At 35.4% G+C, this 19,885-nt stretch overlaps 1 pseudogene; it reads right to left on the bottom strand.

Moving 5' to 3' along the window:
* Positions 1 to 2,399: 2,399 nt before the first annotated feature.
* The window catches only part of LOC122201801, a 31,061-nt pseudogene continuing 13,575 nt past the window's right edge, over positions 2,400 to 19,885 (bottom strand).

Below are 19,885 nucleotides of genomic sequence, written 5' to 3'. Positions count from 1 at the left end.
CTAAGCTTTGGAAGTCAAAGTATGCTTCTTTTGGATAAAATCCTATTTCAGAATTTGAACTAACAACATACTTTTTTACTTTATCTGGTTCTACTTAACTGTCAATTATTAATTAGGAATTATCTTGGCTCCCACCAATTATCTTTGAATGACATTAATTATTTCTCAGGTTTCAACAGATTTTTGCCACTCTTTATCTGATGAATTAGCACAATACATATTAATTTTTAAAATAGCATATGATTATTTTCTACTGCTTTCCCTTCACAATGTAAATGTAAATCTTATTAACTTTTCTCAATTACCAACACAGAAAGCCAATTAAAGTAACAGTAAATGAGAGAGGAAAATAGCAAACAGAAAAGAAGTAAGAAACAAAAAAAAATAAATAGAAGAAAAGAAATTTTCATTGTGTGTTAATGCATATTGAAGCTGACCTAAATCTTGTAAGAATAAAGATAGTGCAATGTATTACCTAACGAAGACTTTTATTTATTTGTTTTGGTCATATATACCACTTTATTAATTATGCAATTGAGTTCTGTGCGTAAAGCTAGCGTCACTGTTCCTGTAATTTTCAGGGAAGGAAAACTCTGACAAATTGTGCGGCAAAGTAACAAGGGAGATGGACGGATTACTACAGACACAAAATTACTTTAGACCCAGGGTTTTGATCCTTGGGTTTGCCATTCCAGAAAATGGATTTGATATCTCTGGAGCAAGCTTATACCAGCCCCAAATCATGAGATTCACAAGAGACTGACATATAAAGTACAAGTTCCATTTGTTGGTTACAAGGAGAAAAGTAATTCTGACAAACAGGTTGGGATCCTCATGACGGCAGGACTGATGCCTCCCCATAGTCACATCTACCTAGGAAGAAAACAGATAAGGTTGCTTCCAGAACATGAAATCAGAGAGGGAAGATGAGTAGGTTATAATTCATAGAATCATTGATCCGTAATAGTCAATTCAGTCATTTTTTTGCCCAAGAGCACCCCTGCTTATGAACAAAATTATGATTTTTTTTGCATTTAGATAAAAAGCATATCTCAAAAAAGTTCCAAAGTAATATCATGCAGAACATGTTAGAATAGATTTAAAAATTGTACAATATCCATCCAATGAAATATTTATGGCATTGAGAACGATCGAGTAGATATGTGTAAAATAACAGATAAATGTCAAAAAAAAATCCAATGTTGGGCTGCTGGGTGGCTCAGTCAGTTACACAGCCGACTCTTGATTTTGGCTCAGGTCATAATCTTGTGGTTCATGAGATTGAGCCCTGCCCTGTGAGCATGGAGCCTGCGTGGAATCTCTCTCTCCCTCTCTCTCTGCCCCTCCCCCTCTCACATGCTCGCTTTCTCTAAAAATGAATTAAAAAATAAAGCTTGAAAATAATTTTCAGTGTTGAGTGAAAAAAGCAAAAGGTAATAATCCATTTAGTATAATATTACGGATACAAAATTCAACACATACAAAATGTAACAGTACTACATTTAAAAACACTCATTTATAGTAATACTATTTTTAATACTTTTATCATTTATATTCATTTATTTTTTGAGAGATACAGAGACAGCATGAGCAGGGGAGGGGCAGAGAGAGCGAGACAGAGGGAGAGTGAAACCTAAGCGGGTCGATGTGGGGCTGAACTCACAAAACCATGAGATCATGACCTGAGCTGAAACCAAAAGTTGACACTTGAACTGACTGAGCCACCCAGGTGCCCCAGTAATACTATTTTTAAAAGCAGAAGAGTCATAAGCACAAAATTTAGAAATGTACTTGATATTAGAGGAAAGGCAGTAGGATTCAAAGGGCACTTGAGTATTGAGAACTACTTTTTCAGCTCATTTGATTTTCAGATGTGTTAGGTTTATATGTAGATATTTGTTGGTTATTAATATATACACATATGAAACCATATATTCTATCATATATCCAAGATGATACTTGGTGGAGATTCCATAGGTAGATAAATTCAAAAGGTGGCAAGTACAACTACAGTTCAGTTGACATTCTGGCCGCTTGTATTACAATCAGGTTAGTTTTATTCAATGCCACAAACCACAAATTGGAAAAACAATAGCTTTCATCTTTGATTTTATGTTCTTCAGTAGTTTCATTTCAAACTGAGACTGATGAATTTCCTTTTCATTCTCAATAGTTTTTCTTGCCTTTTACTTGTTTCCCATCTCCCAGAATGGAACCCTACTTTGTAAAAATTCAGAAACAAAATTTATCAAGCATTAGCTTTTTTTTTTTTTTTTTTTTTTAACATTGGGATGAACATTTTAATCTGACAGTAGCACATAATACCATACAGGCAGTACTTCTAGCTCCAAGAGTCCCCTTCCAGTTTACAAGGAAGTTATCAAAAATAACCAGATTTGCTACAGCCTGGTCCCCTGCCCCTGGAAGGGACAGGGAACGGAATGGGCAAAGCACTGAGGTCTGCTTTCTTGCCACTCATAGATCCAGTTCTGAGCTCAGCTTTTGTAATCTACCAGCTCCTCAGGCTGAAACCGCAAGCCAATCTCCTTCTCTGCAATCTCCATGGAATTGCTGCATGGATAAGCTTCTCCTGCCAGCTTGGATGCACAAGTTTCAACAGATTATACTAGGTATGGAGCCCACAGGATTGGTCTCCCTGAGCATCACTCAGCCTGTCTCTGCCACATCCAGTCCCTCTAAGATCATGGCAACCACAGGTCCTGATTGCATGGACTTCACCAGGCCAGCAAAGAATGGTCAGTTCTTTAGGTCAATGCAGTGTTCCTTAAAAAGCCTGAATTAATCTCATAGCAATAAAATGGAATCCTTTTTGCTGAAAACGCTTGATCTCCCCAACAAGGCTGTGCTGGACCCCATTGGGCTTGATGGCAATGAAGGTGTGTTCGCTGTTGGCCGTGACCCCTCTAGCTGCTCCGGCTGCAACCAATGGCAACACTTAATGTTAGCTTTTGATGTCACATATCATTTTCATGTCCTCTACTGGACCATCAAAATAACTGAAAAATTGCAGGCTCTAAAGTGGCCATGTAATTAAGACCAAATATCACGGCTTTGATCTCCCTGGCCTCATGAATTCAGAACCGATGTGGACTTGGGTGCCTAGCCCATATCCACATGGATGATGATGATAAAATGCCCTTTTTGTAATCTACTCCTACCACGAAGTACATATGAGCCTTGAGGAAAGGAGATATTGTGAGAGTGGATCCTTGGATACACACAAAAAATACCTCAACTAACTTAGATTAAATTACTTTCTTCTGGTGGAATAACAGCCTGAATTACAAATGAATTTTAGTTAATCAAAATGAAAAAAAAAAAAAAAAGAGAATGTCTCTTAAAAGCTGAGGTTTTGCTGAGTTCCTGGGTGGCTCAGTCGATTAAATGTCGGACTTCGGCACAGGTCATGATCTCACAGACTCTGAGTTCCAGCCCTGCTTCGGGCTCTGTGCTGACAGCTCAGGGCCTGGAGCCTGCTTTGGATTGTCTCCCGCTGTCTCTGCCACTCCTCTACTCATGCTTGCTCACCCTCTCTCAAAAATAAATAAACATTAAACAACTTTTTTTTTTTAAAGAACTGAGGTTTTGCTTAGGAAAATTTATGCCCAATAAAGATACTTGAGGCATAGAAAATTTGTTTGTTACGCTTTTCATCCATAAACAAAGCCTGATAATTTCCTTTTTCATTTGTTTTGAAGATTAATAAGAAAAACAAAATTCTAACTGTTTGGGCTAGCTAGTGACTTCTGCTTAATCCACACAGGGACATTCACAGAATATGACTATTGGATGTGTTTGCATTATAGGTTTTGCCATAACAAAATTGAGGGTGAGACTTGTGTGATATAGCTAATATCTCCAAAATTCTTGGGCTAAGGCATATTTCTGAGTTTCTCCTGTCCCTGATTATCAACTGGGCTTATAGTCACTCCCAAATTCCATAGCATTTTTGTGATCAGCTTTTGACCCAGGGACTTTAGTTATTATCTGTTTACAAATTTATTTCACATTTAGTTCATGGAATACTTGAAAACAACTGTAGTATTATTTTAAATTAATGCCAACATCAGTTTAAGATCTATAAATTTTGTGAAGTATTTTCTGATTAAAATGTACTGAAAGAGCTAGCTGGTTTATTCTCCTCCAAATTACTCTTGCCATAAGCACAGACACACTGAAAACTATGAAATTTCAACTGTATTTTGTATGGAAAGACATATACTTAGTTTGTCACTAGAATACAAAGAAGGCCAGAGTGACTATAGCAAAATGAGAGAAAGGAGAATTAGGTCCAAAAATGGGGCCAAAGTGGAGTGGTCATATCCCATGAGGATGTGTAACCTAGGCATAGTTTAAATTGTAAAATGAGGTAAAACACATGCTAGAATATTTACACTGAGAAATGTGATCAACTTATTCAAGGATCACCCTGGCTGCTAGGTGAAGAATTGAAAATGGAGTGCAGTGCAAATTGATGATGCTACTAAATTTATAATGCTGAATATTCTAGAAATATAGAATCTTCTACCAAAAGAATTATGATTTGGTCTACCAATATGTTAAAAAACAATATAGTATTGATACAAAAATTGATAGATGGGTTGACGATTTAAAGGTCCTTGGGGCAAAAGTTGACAGAGAAAATAGTGGAAAAGAATGACAGCTCAGAAATTGACCAATGTGTACATAATATATATATATATATATATATATATATATATATATGTTTTTTTTTAAGTTTTATTTATTTTTGGGACAGAGAGAGACACAGCATGAATGGGGGAGGGTCAGAGAGAGAAGGAGACACAGAATCTGAAACAGGCTCCAGGCTCCGAGCTGTCAGCACAGAGCCCACGCGGGGCTCGAACTCACGGACCGCGAGATCATGACCTGAGCCAAAGTCGGCCGCTCAACCGACTGAGCCACCCAGGCGCGCCCCTATGCATAAGTTTTAAAATACCCAAATTAATTAAATTCAGTGATAGTCAAACATTGCTGAAAATTTGGGCCACCTGCATGGCTCAGTCTGTTGACCATTCGGATCTTAATTTTGGCTCAGGTCATGATCCCAGGGCCATGGGATTAAACCCAAGTCAGGCTCCATGCTGAGCAGGGAGCCTTCTTAAGATTCTCTTCCTTTCCCTCTCTCTCTCTCTCCCTCTGTACTTCTCTGTGGCTCATACTTTCTCTCTCTCTAAAATAAAATTTAAAAAAAGTACAAAACATTGTCAAAAAATTAAGAAATAATATAAAAAATGTCATTCACATCTTACATCTGAACTTATAGTTTAAAAAATATAAAGAAAAAGATGTGTCTATGTATGGAATTTTGTGAAGGAAAGTATTTCCTAAACATATTAAAATTCTTTTAAAGCGACATAGATTTTTAAGGATTATAAAAACACAAAGTCAAAAGCAAAATTAAATGATATATGTACAATAGCAAAACAGTTAGACAACCATGAAAAAGAATTAGTATCTTTTTTAAGGAAAATTATCTTATCAAACACAAATGCAAATGGTAATACATCTACAGAAAAGAAGTACAAGATCATCAAAAGAAAGGAAGATCAGTAAGAATATAAAAATTCCAAATCGTTGTTTATTAAATGTATGCGGATGAAATGAAAACAAATGTGATCATGAGGTGTCAAATTTTCTCTTTTCTAAATATTTTTAAGACAGAAAGTGCGCACGAGTGTACACACACACACACACACACACACACACACACACACGAGTGAGCACGCGCGCGCGCGCCCACGTGGGGGAGGGCTGGGGGGAGGGGACAGAGGATCTGAAGCAGGCTCTGTGCTGACAGCAGAGAGCCAGACGCGGGGCTGAGCTCAGGAACAGTGAGATCATGACCTGAGCCTAAGTTGGGCACTCAACCAACTAAGCCACCCAGAGGCTCCTCAAATTTTCGAAATGCTTGTTCTCTCATAAACTGCTAGTGAGAATACTGACTGATAAAAGATTCTTTAGAGAGCAATTAGAATTTTAAAAATATGTACTTTTTACTGTAATTACATTTCTACAAATTACGCTGTAAAAATAGAGGATATGTTTAAGGATGTCCCCCAAACAATATTATATTGAGGCATTGGAAATAAACAAGTTATTTAAATAAAGTATGGCAGGACAGGATTAAATAATGTGTAACCAATATTATGGATATTTTCAAAAGCTATTAATGATGCAGACTACTTTCTTGAATGCAATGTTACCTAAAATTCAGGATGTAAAATGATTGCAACCACATTAAAATCATGCATGTGCTTAGATGTGGCAATGAGGGCAGAGTGTCTATAATCATGGCATTAAGGGCATTTGCTTTGCCCTCAAATTAGGAAGGTCTGGATCACGGTTCTGAAACCTGCCAGCTGTGATACCTTAAGCAATTCACTCTCTGTGACCTTGGCAATATTAATATGTGCCTAAGCTTGGCTTTACAGAAAATAGAATAATAGTAATATATGGCACTTTGTGAAAATTTATTTCATGATATCATGAAAAGAGAGGAAAAGAGAGCCAATAACAGTGTTTTACATTTTATATATGATTTCCATTTTGTACGTAAGAAACACTTCTGTTTCCACCAAAAAAATAAAAAATGTGAATATTTACTGTATTTTGGAAGCCTTTTTCTACCCCTCTTTCATCATACCCCTTACAGTTGCTCCCTACAAGCAGCTGTTCTCCTTAAATTCATGTCGAGCATTCTTTTGAGCTGTATTGTTTAACTGTCTGCTTTTGAACTTTATGCATTTGTGAAGATACCATAAAGTTTCAAACGTAATTCGCTTCCTTTTCTTAATATTACATTTTTAAGATTCATCATGGTTGACACGCATGGCTTGTTGATTTATTTTCATTGTGCATACTATTCATTGAATGAATGTATGATGATTAATCATTCTATTATTGATGACATTAGGCTGTTTCCACTTTTTTTAGATATTACAAACAACATTCTTATATATGTCTTCTATGCACCCATGCCAGATTGTCTATAGATATCTATAGAATTGAAATTGTTGGGTTGTATACACACACACACACACACACACACACACCTTAAAGGAGAGGTGTACAAAACAATACGAGGCTCCTTACACTATTCAAAACAGAGATAGTTTTGTAGAGAGGGAGCTTTGTCTGTAATGCCGAGAACTTAAAATTAACACATCCCCACCAGAAAATGGTATGTTCTAACAATGCTTTTGTAGAACCCAAATGTTCTACCTGGCTGACACATTTCGCATTTGAGGTTACTGATGTGATAGTATCTCCTCTCGTGGGTACTATTTTCCCCGCCCATATCCATGCTTTAGGCATGAAGTGAAAGAAACAGTGATTTCTCAAATAGCAAATGTTTCAGGCAAGCCATTTTCTTTGTTTAAGTGTAACATCATCAATTCATTATCAGCATTATTGTTGACGATATATACTCTATTAGTTTATAAAACCTAACCAGGTATCAATAGCTCAACCACCATCAGCATTTCCTTGACTGCTTTATGGTATGGATTGAGTGGGCTGTGTATTAATTCCAGTTTTGTTTTAATGATACAGAGAGATGTGCTCAGGCTTTTAAATTACTGCAGCAATGCAGCTGGAAAAATTAAAGCAATTTCACCTCGAACCGAGGTAAACAAATCATTTTCACCCCGTTTTCAGCTTTCATTCCTTCAAAAAGGTATAGGACAGCAGCCTTTCTTTACAGCATATTACAACATTAATTATTCTCTGGATAAAAATAAGGAATAAAGAATACAGTGGGTGAGGTATTTTTAACTGGATTTGAACATGGATAATTAACAGGCAAGAAACGATGTTTCTGCTCATAGCTAATTTTTTATTATAATTTCTTTTGTTGGAAAATGTGCAAAACTTTAGTTTCTCTCAATCTCTGAATGGCTCCCATCTATTCTAAAGCTGAGAGAAAAATCTGTGAAATGTTTAGAAAAACTTCCTAAATATTAGTGTCTTTGGACACTAATGTGTTCATTGTGAAAAGAAGGGGGGGAAATCACATAAAAGCGATTCCAACTAAAAATAGCTATGCTATGTTGGTTTAGCTGAATTACAGCCAGGAGAAAATTTTAACAGGAGAAGGGATGAGAACAATAGTCATCATTCCAGACTCTAAAAGGACAGAGGAGTATCCTGGTATAAGCTGTAAAAATTTGTATGATTTTTACAAATCTTTTTTTTTCAAATGGATACTGCTGAAATAAGTCTAGGTTTGCCTTGAACATGCAGGGGCACACACTCTGAAGTCTTTCCCTTATTTACCAGGGTGACCATGGGTCACCATGACTTGGACTGTCTGAGACCGTCCTAAGGGACAACCTTGGTGAAGATGGAGAAGGGATAATTGAGGACAATTGACCTAACTAAATAAGGTAACTAAAACAAGGCAATGCACTTTTCTATATTAGACATCAACCTGTCTGAATGTATGAGAAGATGTAAGTAATGATCGTATCTAAATTGATTTTAATTTTTCTCATGTAACAAGAACTGAAAAGTATTTCATCTGGGGCCAATATGGTGGTTTGAAAATGTGGTCAGTGACACAGTACTGTCAAAACTTCCACTCAGTCATCTTGGGATGGTGGTTTATATCCTTCATCTTGTCACCTCATGGTTACATAACAGCTGCTTTACCACCACCATCTTCATTTTAGGAATAAGTGAAAGGGCATGCCAGTGAGAGGCCCTTCTCTTACACAGGACTTTCCTAGGAGGCTCTTCCAATGACTTCTACTCTCATCTTATTTTTCACAAGATTATATTACAACAGACGTCTTTGTTCCCACCTTTTGAAAGAACTATTACAATTGTGAAATAAGATGTACTGAATCATGTTGGTAAACAGATCTTTTTTCATGAATTAAAAAAAAATTATAACCAAACTCCTACATGCAGAGGGCACAATATAGTTGCCAAGCTGGGGGTGGAGGAAAGGGGGAGATGCTGGTCAAAGGGTAAAACATTTAGTAATAAGGTGAATAACTTTCAGGGATCTAATATAAAGTCAGATGACCATACTTAACCATACTGTATCGTACACTCGCAAGTTGCTACGAGAGTAAATCTTAAATATCTCATCATTAGAAAAAAAGGTTATTGTGTGAGTTGATGCAAGGTGTTAGCTAATGCTATAGTTGTAATCATTTCACAACATTTAAGTGCATCAATTCAGCACATTTTGTACACTTTAAATTTATGCAATATTATATATCTCATAAACACTGAAAAAAAGGAAACTACTCAAAAACTGAGAGGGGCACGTGGGTGGCTCAGTCAGTTAAGCATCTGACACTTGATTTCCACTAAGGTCATGAAAGATCTCATGGTCCTGAGATTGAGGCTAGCATTGGGCTCTGTGTTGGGTGTGGAGCCTGCTTGAGATTCTCTCTCTTCTCCTTCTGCCCCTCCCCTCTCTCAAGAGAGGGAGAGAGAGAGAGAGAGAGAGAGAGAGCAAAGTTATGATTAATTTTATTTGTCCACCTGGTAGGTGTTTTTTGGATGACATTAATGTTTAATTTAGTGAACTCTGAGTACAGCAGATTGTTCTCCATAGTGTGGATGGGCCTCATCCAATCAGTTGAAGTCTTGCATGTTACAAAAAGGCCAGCCTCCCAATTCTCCAGAAAACAGCTGGTTGACTTCACCAGTTCTCCTAGATCTCCAGTCTGCTCACTCACACTGTGTATTTTGTACTCATTAACTTGTGTAATCATATGATCCAATTACTTACAATAAATCTCCTATTTAGGCATGTATTGTATTGTTTCTGTTTCTCTGGAGAACTGGAATAATATGAGAGTCATATGAATGGAATCAATGAATGGAGCTCCACATGCATGGAGCTTTATGTCTTCTCCAAGCTCTTCCATTCCTATGATGATTTTTTTTCTTGCCCTTGATCGGTATTTTACATTCTTCTTCATACAGATTTTCTGCTTTTCTTCTTAAATTTATTCTTAAGTACTTTAAACTGTCTTGTTTTCCATCCATTGTAACTCCTGATTATTATTTACAATCATGCAGGCTCTTTTTTTCTGCATATTAATTTTATACTTAGCCACTTCACAAAATTATCTCACTTTTTGTACTAATTTTACATATAATTATTTTTAGAATTTCAAGCGTACAAAAATATTGAAAACTAATGATAATTTTGTGTCAACTTTTTAAAATGTTTACCCATTATGTTTTCTCTTTCTTAATTGCTTGACTAGTACCTGCAGTATAATAGTATCCTTGTCCTTGACATTAAAAGAAATATTTCTCAAATGTGATATAATATTTTAAAATAACAAGTAAAATAGTAAGTTTTGCAGGTTGAAGCCACCTTTTGTCTTCATATTTCTAGCCTACCAAAATCACCACTATGACTACAAATATAATGGTATACAATAGGTATAAAAATATAACTTTTAGTGAAATAAATGACAAAACCATGAGGTCCATTTAGCAACCCCTTTCTACCATCACACTTTGTAATCGCATCAATATCCTCAAGACATCTGACTGCCAGTTACCTTGTTTCAAAGTGGGCAGAATTTCCTCTCTTGCTCATTTAGTGTTACAGTTTTGCAGAGGAGATCTCAAAGATCACATCTTGTGCTCTCAAGGTCAGAGAGTATTTCCGTTAAATAGTTCTTTCTGTGATCATGTTATTACTTACACATGTGCCAGGTGAATGGTGGAGGTTTAGACCTCTCAATATACCGCCACTATTCTCTGCATCACGAATTCCATCCTCTTCAACAACCAGCCACCTGAAGTGGCCTTATTGGCATATCTACTTCTTTCTCCCCAAAGAACATGTTCTTTTAGCAGCGGCTCCAAACCCTCCATTGCAAGGAAATTGGATGTACTACTGTTCTATTTTTCATAGTTTTATGCACAATTATTGTGTCCCTCTGAAATTCATATATTGAAGCACTAATCTCCAAAGTGGTGATAAAGGATGTGGAGCCTTTGGGAAGTAATTAAGTTTTTATGCCATCACTAGGGTGGAGCCTTTAGAAAAAGAGAAGAAAATACCAGGATTTCCTTTCTCCAGCACGTGAGGCTATAGAAGAAGGTGACCATCAGCATCCACAATCTGGAAAGAGGGCCTTCACCATGAATCAAATCTACTGGCACCTGGATGTCGAACTTCCTAGCCTCTGGAAGTGTGAGAAAAAATTGTGTATTGTTGAAGCCAGCCAGTCTATGGTATTTTGGTAACAGCAACCCAAACTGACAGACGCATATGTTCTCAGATTTTTCTGAAACCAGAGGTGAAGTTAAGCTAGGAAATCTTGCCAAAATACATACAGCATTCCATTTATTATATTTTTGTTACACAGATGGCACACAGAGGCTCAGGGATTAAGTAAACTCTGAAAAATCAATCACATAGCTGGTAAGTGTTAGAGCCATGATTCATACCCAGAACTGTCTGAAGCCAAAGCACTTGTTCTTTCTAGTATACTACATTCTTTGTAAAAACTGGAATATAGCTGGGGCACCAGGGTGGCTTAGTTGGTTAAGCGATTGACTCTTGATTTTGGTTCAGGTCACGAACTCATGGTTTCATGGGTTCAAGCCCTGCCATTGGGCTCTGAACGCTGACCACGCGCAGAACCTGTTTGGGATTTTCTCTCTCCCTCTCTCTCTCTCTCCCTCTCCCCGACTTGCGCTCTTTCTTTCAAAAAATAACAAACTGGAATAGAGCCAAAAATATAAATAATGTTGCCATTAAATTGTATAAAATCAATAACAATGAATCAAATTACATGTCATCATAGAAAACAAGCACATTGGAGCTACACGCCTATCTACGGAGTTTGGCACTAGGGTGGACAGACTATCTTATCTTAAAGGAGAGAGAATACTGTAAGAAATATTTTGAGAGATTTCAAATACATAAAAATAGAGAAAGAATGCAATAGAGACTTTCTTCTCCGTCGACACAGCATCCAGTTTCAACAACTACTATCCCATGGCCATCCCATACCATCTTCTCCCTGGCAAGGTATCATGTTCCAGTAGATCCTAGGCTTCCATTCCATTTCACCTGCGAATAGTTCAGTAGTATCAATAAAAGATGAAACTTTAACAACAACATAAAAATGATACCATAACCCTATCCTTAAAAACACACTAAACAATTATCACTAACAGTCAGTGAAGATTCAAGTTTCCCCGGAAATCTCAAAAATTGATTCTTTGAATCAGGATCTAATCAAGATTTTCTCACTTTAAATATTTTTTAACCTCATTTTTACTCCCTACCTTTTTGTTTTCCCTGTACTTTGTTGTTGTTGTTGTCATTAAGAAACCATGTTGCCATTACATTATTTTGCTGGGGTTTACAAAATTGTGACATATTAATTCAACTATTTTTCTTAATTTATTATATGAATATTTTTTGTTAAAAAAAATCTCCCTTAACTATTTGAACACCCTGAGGTCAGAGGTCACACAACACAGGGTAAAAATTCGACTTTTCCTCCCATAAGTACTATTTTTTAGGAAAGTAGCCAACGAGGTGTTTTTTTGTTTGTTTTTGTTTTTGTTTTTTGTTTTTTGTTTTGATCTGCAAACTATTACAAATACTTAGATTTAAATGTATTTGATACAATTCACTCTAAGACTATTACTTTCACTGCTTCCTAGGTAGTCCTATTTTTGGCCAATAGTAGTCTCTTTACCTTTGTTCCTGGACCCTCAGTCGATTTTCATAACTACTTTGCATTCTGATCCACCATGTTACGGGGATCAGGCTTATCTTGCGTGCTTCCCCCATTCTTGGAATCAGCCATTTTCTTCATACATCTTTGTATTTTTTATTGGGAAGTAGTTTTTCAGATACCGTAGTCTGGTTTATGGGTGTTCTTTGCTACTATTTGTGTTTGTTTTGGAGAAAATATACCCTAAATTCATACTTATATCTCAAGATTAAATTTGGGAGAATAGGGTTTTGTATTTGATATGTTTGATTTAGTTTGCATCTATTTTCTCTAATGATGATAATATTGCATCGAATTATGAAATTTACGATAATTAGTGAAGCAATCTATGACATAATAACTTAAACATTTAAAATTTAATTATGTAAAGAGACGTTAATAAAGTGAAAGATAAAGATAATATGAAATGTCATAAAAATCCCAACAGCAGTGTGTATTCCTGTGTGTGTGTATGCATGCGTGTGCATGTGCAATAATTAAAACATTTGTTTGGAAGTACAAAGGATTTTAAATAGCTAAGCAAATGTTTAAGAAAGAAAAAAAACTTTTTTCCAGTTATCTGTTCTTAAAATAGTGCATAGTAGGAGGAGTACAAATTACTATTTTGTAAAATCATTTGAAATATTCTTTTCTGGGATTTTTTGCCATCTTGATACACAGGATATTTATTTCATTTTGGCTTTGATTTTAAAATTCAATTAATTTTTTGAAATATATGTTAATTTTTATATCTGTATTTGACTTTGAGTTGATAAATATTCCACATAGTTTTATCTATCCACACATATATGTATTTACAAGTTATAAAGTCAACTTCACAAATTAAGGTATAGTTAGAGAAATACAGGCTCTCTTTGGCTTCTACTGTTTTTCCTATTTTTTTTCCTTTCTCTTTTTTTTAATAACCATGGGCACAATATTTCTTTTAATTTTTTTTAATGTTTTTTTTGAGAGAGAGAGAGACGGAGCGTCAGTGGGGGAGAAGCAGAGAGAGAGGCAGACACAGAATCTGAAGCAGACTACAGTCTCTGAGCTGTCAGCTCAAACCCATGGGGCTCAGACCCATGAACCATGAGATCATGATCTGAGCCAAAGTTGGACATCTAACCGACTGAGCCGCCCAGGCACACCTCTTTGGTTTTCTTACAATATATTTTGGAGATTACTCCATAGAATTTGATAGCACTATGTTTACACTGTTTCTTACTGGCAAACATTTATGCTACTTGTGGTCTTTTTGGTGGCACAGAAAAACTACAATGGAGAGCTTTCTGGAAAAGTCTTTCCAACTTTTTCTGGGTATATCTACAGGAGAGATTTCTTGTATGTGGGATCACTGTATCAAAGCTTGGATGTATAGGTAATTTTATTAGGTACTGTGTGATTCACTTCCATGGGTGCTGTGTGATTTTGCATTCCTCACAGCAATCTGTAGAGTGTCTATTCTCCATAGGAACATAAATATGTTTTCAAGTTTTGTGATTTCTGCCAATGTGATACATACATATCTCTTCATAGTTTATTTTGAAATTCTTTTCAAGTACAGTTGAGCATCTTTTATGTGATCAGGAGCCACTTCACTTGTATTTATTTGTGACCACTCTGATTACATGTATGTGACATTTATAACTATATTAAGTAGATGATAGAAAGTGATGAATGGAAAAGTGGATAGATAGACAAAAAGTTATTAACTATTACAAATTTAATTATTTTTCTTTAGTTATTATTTTATTTGCTTCTGATGCTCCTGTCTGCAATGCTTTTTTTTTCAGCATCACTAAGTCCAAATTATCACTTCTTTCTTTTTTATATCTAAATTTTAACTCATAATTATAAAACTTTCTTTATATAAAAGTAATATAGCATTCAGTTTATATTTTCTCTAGCATTTGTATGGATATAATTTATACCTATAAAATTGCACACTATTTTAAATGTATAATCTGATGAGTTTTGACAAATGAAACGCTTAACCACTATTCCACTTGACATTATAACCATTCCATCATTCCAGAAAGCTCCACTGCCGCATTTTACAATCTCTCAACCATTTTATACTATAGGCAACCACCTAACCACATTTTATCTAGACTGATGTCTTTGGTGTTCATCAGTGATGAGAGTATCTGACATTCTTTTAAAATATTGTTGACGATAAACATTTCTATTCCCAACTAATGGTTATTGTAAGTAAAGATTTATTGAAATTCACATGAAATACTTGTATGAAAAATACTTTCTTTCTCTTGGGAAAACACCTAGGCATGGAATTGGTAGCTCCCATAAGTGCTTTAGCTATGCACAACCTGCCAAACTTCATTTCCAAAGTGTTTGTACCATTTTATAGTTTGAGCAGCAATGCAAGAGAGTCTTAAATGTTTCACATCCTCACCAATACCTGATATTGTCAATCTTCCTAAATGTAGCCCATGCAGTGAGTTTTCAGTGATATATCAAAGTGTTTGAAATCTCCACTTCTCTGATTACAAATTATGTTAAGCTTACTTCAAAGAGCTTATTAGATATTCATAAATCTTTAATGAAATGTCTTCTCAAGTCTTTTTCATTCGTCTGAAAGCTTGTTGATTTTACTATTGAGTTATTGGAGTTATTTATATATTATGTTTAAAATTCTATTGTTTGGTATATGAACTATGAATGTATTTTCCTAGTCTGTGACTTACTCTTTTTCTTTTTTATAGTATTTTTTGAGGAGTAGATTTACATTTCAATGTAATTTACTTTTCTTTTAGGTCTACAATATATTCCAAGTGTTTGTTGCTGTTGTTGTTGTTTTTGAGCATGGTGTTAGGCAGGGGTCAAGCTTAGAGTCTTTCCATAGATATATATCCAGTTGTTCAGCGTCATGTATTGAAAATACTAAACATTAAATATTTAATGACATTTGTGCCTTTGTTGAAGATTAAATGACTACATATGTGTGGGTCTATTTCTTTATGTTCTGTTCTTTTGATCACATGTCTTTAATTACTCTATGTCTTGAAGTAAAGTAGTTTAAGGTCTCCATCTTTACTCTTCACTATTTTATATCCTTTGCATTTCCAAGTGCGTTTTTTAATTACCGCCCAAATTTTCAGATGTGTGCAAGTGCACGCACACCAACACACACGTGCACCTTTACACAACCACTGGGATTTTGATGGCACTTTCTTTGTATCCTTACTGAGGAGAACGCATCTCTCAAATCCTTGAGTTTTCTAATCACTGAACATATTATGTGTGTATATTTTATTTGGATCTTCTTCAAATTCGTTTAGTAATATTTGGTTTTTCTTAGTGTAGGAATACTGAATATTCTTTATTAAATTTGTTCCTGAGTATCTTATGTTAAACATTTTTTTATTATTTTCCAATAATTGTGTATCATCTCAATTTTTGCTGCTGACCCACAGAAATACCATTGAATTTTGTAAATTATCTTATATCCTGAGGTTTTCTTTAATTTAGTTATTGTCCCATCAACTAAGTCAGTGAATTTCATCCCTGAGGAAATCTTCTCCTACATAGTTATATCCATATATCTCAAGTGCAGAAAAGATCCAGAGAGGAATATTTGGTTGGAAGGAAAATAATATTTAAGGAATTTGATTTATTTATTTTTCTTATCTGAGTATCATTGAAACACAATGTTACGTTAGTTTCAGGTGTACAATATAGTGATTCAACTTCTCTATACATTAAGCTATGGTCTCCACAAGTGCAGCTACCGTCTGTCACCATACAATGCTATGATATTATCACTGCCCATATTCCTTGTGCTGTGCCTTTTATTCTTGTGTTGTGTTCATTTTGTAACCGGAAATCTTAGAAAAGAATACAGGCAGTAATTTCCCCGACATTGGCTATAGCAACATTTTTCTGGATATGTCTCCTGAGGCAAGAGAAACAAAAACAAAAATAAACTCGTGGGACTACATCAAAGTAAAAAGCTTTTGCATAACAAAGGAAACTATCAGCAAAACAAAAAGACAACCTGCTGAATGGGAGAAGATATTTGCAAATGATGTATCTGGTAAGGCGTTAATATCCAAAATATATAAAGAACTTATACAACTCAACATACACACACACACACACACAAATACGATTAAAAAATAAGCAGAGGACCTGATAGATATTTTTCCAGAGAAGATATGCCGATGGCCAAACAGACACATGAAAAGATGCTCAACATTATTAATCATCATAGAAATGCAAATCAAAACCACAATGAAATATCACCTTATATCTGTAAGCATGACTAAAACCAGAACGACAAGAATTAATAAGTGTTGGTGAGGATTTGGAAAAAAGGAAGCCTCATGCGCTGTTGATAGGAATGTAAGCTGTTATAGCCACTTTGGAAAACAGTAAAGAATTTTTTAAAGTTTATTTATTTTGAAAGAGAAAGAGAGATGGGGGAGGGGCAGAGAGAGATTGAGAGGGAGAATCTTAGGCAGGATTTATGCCCACTGCAGAGCCCTACTCAGAGCTGAATGTGGGGCTCAATCTCACCACCATGAGAGCATGACCCGAGCCGAAATCAAGAGTCAGACACACACTGATTGAGTCACCCAGGCACCTCAAAACTATATGGAATTTTAAATATTTTACTTATCATTGCTGGTATTACACTGAAAATTTTGGATCTACTCTTACGCATCATTTTATTTTTTAAGTACATTTAAATAGCTCCAAATTTTAGCCATTTTAAGAGAGTGAACGTTCTACATAGTATTCATTGCGAAATGGAGATATTTATTTGGTATTGGGATTTAATTTTTTTTTTTATTTCATTTTGGTAAGAACATTTAACATGAGATCTGCCCTTTTAGCACATTTTATAAATCTTTTCTTTTTAATGTTTATTTATTCAGAGAGAGAGCGAGAGTGGGAGAGGGGCAGAGAAGGAGGGGACAGGATCCCAGGTGGGCCCTATGCTGACAGCAGAGAGCAGGATGCAGTTCTCAAACCCACAAACCATGAGATTATAGCCTGAGCCAAAGTCAGATGTTTAACTGACTGAGCCACCCAGGTGCCCCTGCCCTTTAACACATTTTTAAGTATACAATAAGTGTTATTGACTGTAGGTACAATGTTGTACAGAAGATCTTTAGAGTTTATTTATCTTGTTATAACTGAAACTGTATGCCTGTCATTAGCAACTTCCCACATCCCCCTCCCCCCACCTCTGGTAACATCACACTATTTGAGTCTATGCATTTGCCTATGGTAGATACCTCTTACAAGGGGAATCCACATTATTTTTCTTTCTAAGACTGGCTTATTTCGCCTAGCATAATGTTTTCATTTTTTTTTTCTTTCAATGTTTGTTTATTTTTGAGAAACAGAGACAGAGCATGAGTCAGGGAGGGGCAGAGAGAGGGGGAGACACAGAATCTGAAGCAGCCTCCAGGCTCTGAGTGGTCAGCACAGAGCTCGATGTAGGACTCAAACCCACAAACCGCGAGATCATGACCTGAGCCACCCAGGTGCCCCTAACATAATGTTTTCAAGATGGCTCCATACTGTCACAATGGTAGGATTTCCCTTTTATTTTTTTAAGTTGAATAATGTTCTATTATATGTATATGCTGCATTTTCTTTCTCCTTTCATCCATTGATGGATATTTAGGTTGTTTCCACACCTTGGCCATTGTGATTTGTACTACAGTGAACATGGAAGTGCTAATATCTCTTTAAATTGTTTGGATAAATGCCCAGAAGTAGGATTATTGAAGCATATGGTAGCTTTATTTTTTATTTTTTTGAGGAAGCTCCATATTGTTTTCCTTAGTGACTACACCATTTTGGATTCCTACCAATAAGGTGTAGAGGATTCCAATTTCCTTACATTCTAGTGCACACTTGTTTTTCATGTTTTTTTGTTTGATAGTAGCCCTCCTAACAGGGTGAGGTGATATCTCATTGTGGTTTTGATATCCATTTCCTTGATGATTATGTTGAGCAGATTTTCTTATACCTGCTTGTTTTCTATGGAGAAATACCTATTCAAATTCCTTGCCCATTTTAAAATCAGGTTAGTAGGGTTTTGTTGTTGTTGTTGTTGTTGTTTGTTTTGTGTGTGTATGTGTGAGCATGTTGTTTTTTGGTTTTTGTGGGTTTTTTTTGCCATGGAGTTTATTTGATAACTCAGATTTTTTTCTTTTTTTTCATTTTTTGCATATATATTTTGCATAAAGTAATCATATACACTGTTGTTTTTATCATTAAGATTCTTCCCAATTTTCTTTCTTGGATTTTTACTCTCTAAAGAGAGACTGATGCTTTTTTTTTTTTTTTTTTTGAGAGACTGACACATTCATAACTTCAGTCTTTTAGTAAGTGCATAAACTTCATAAACCCTGGGTATAGCATTGAAAACCTGCCTAAGGGATCACTGGGGAGGTAGGAAGGATTTCTGAATTTTCTTAATGCTAACAGATTTTATGCACTTTATCACCATATACTGTGATGTTTTCTACAAGAAAATGAAATAGTTTTAAATCATGTTTTGAAAAGATTACCAACTCACATTTTGGAGAGCATGCTCTGATTCCTTCAGTAAGTCATCTGGGCATCTGTGAAATAAAGAATTTGGACTGAATGATTGAGAATTCATCTGTACAGTTTTGTGATTGCTTAACTTCTTACAGAGATAGAAATTTAAAAGCTGCTGTTATCTTACTGTAATTAACAAAACAGAATACGGTGGAGTCAGCCATTCAACAGAGTGGATTACCATCACACATCACTTGGGTCAACTAACCAAGGCTTTATTTTGCTTTTTAAATGCTATCTCATTGGGTAAATAAACTTGAAATTACAAAATGTGTTTATAATTAAAGGATCTTAGCCAATTCAAAAATAAGCAAGTCCCAATATATGACTTTACTCAATTTCTATGTGTTTTTAAATTATTTGGTTTCATACATATATTTATGCTATTCCATATTAATCTTTATTTTTCCAGTTCTGGGACTAAAATCTGCACCTCTTACTGTTCTCCCTTTTCTGTTATTACTATCACATATATCCCAGGCAACACTGAAGAAAACTTTACTCCAATTTTACCTTCTTTTTTCAAAAAAAAAATTTAATGC

Source organism: Panthera leo, chromosome D2, assembly GCF_018350215.1.
Source record: "Panthera leo isolate Ple1 chromosome D2, P.leo_Ple1_pat1.1, whole genome shotgun sequence".
NCBI lineage: Eukaryota > Metazoa > Chordata > Mammalia > Carnivora > Felidae > Panthera > Panthera leo.
This window is presented reverse-complemented; position numbering and strand designations above follow the sequence as displayed.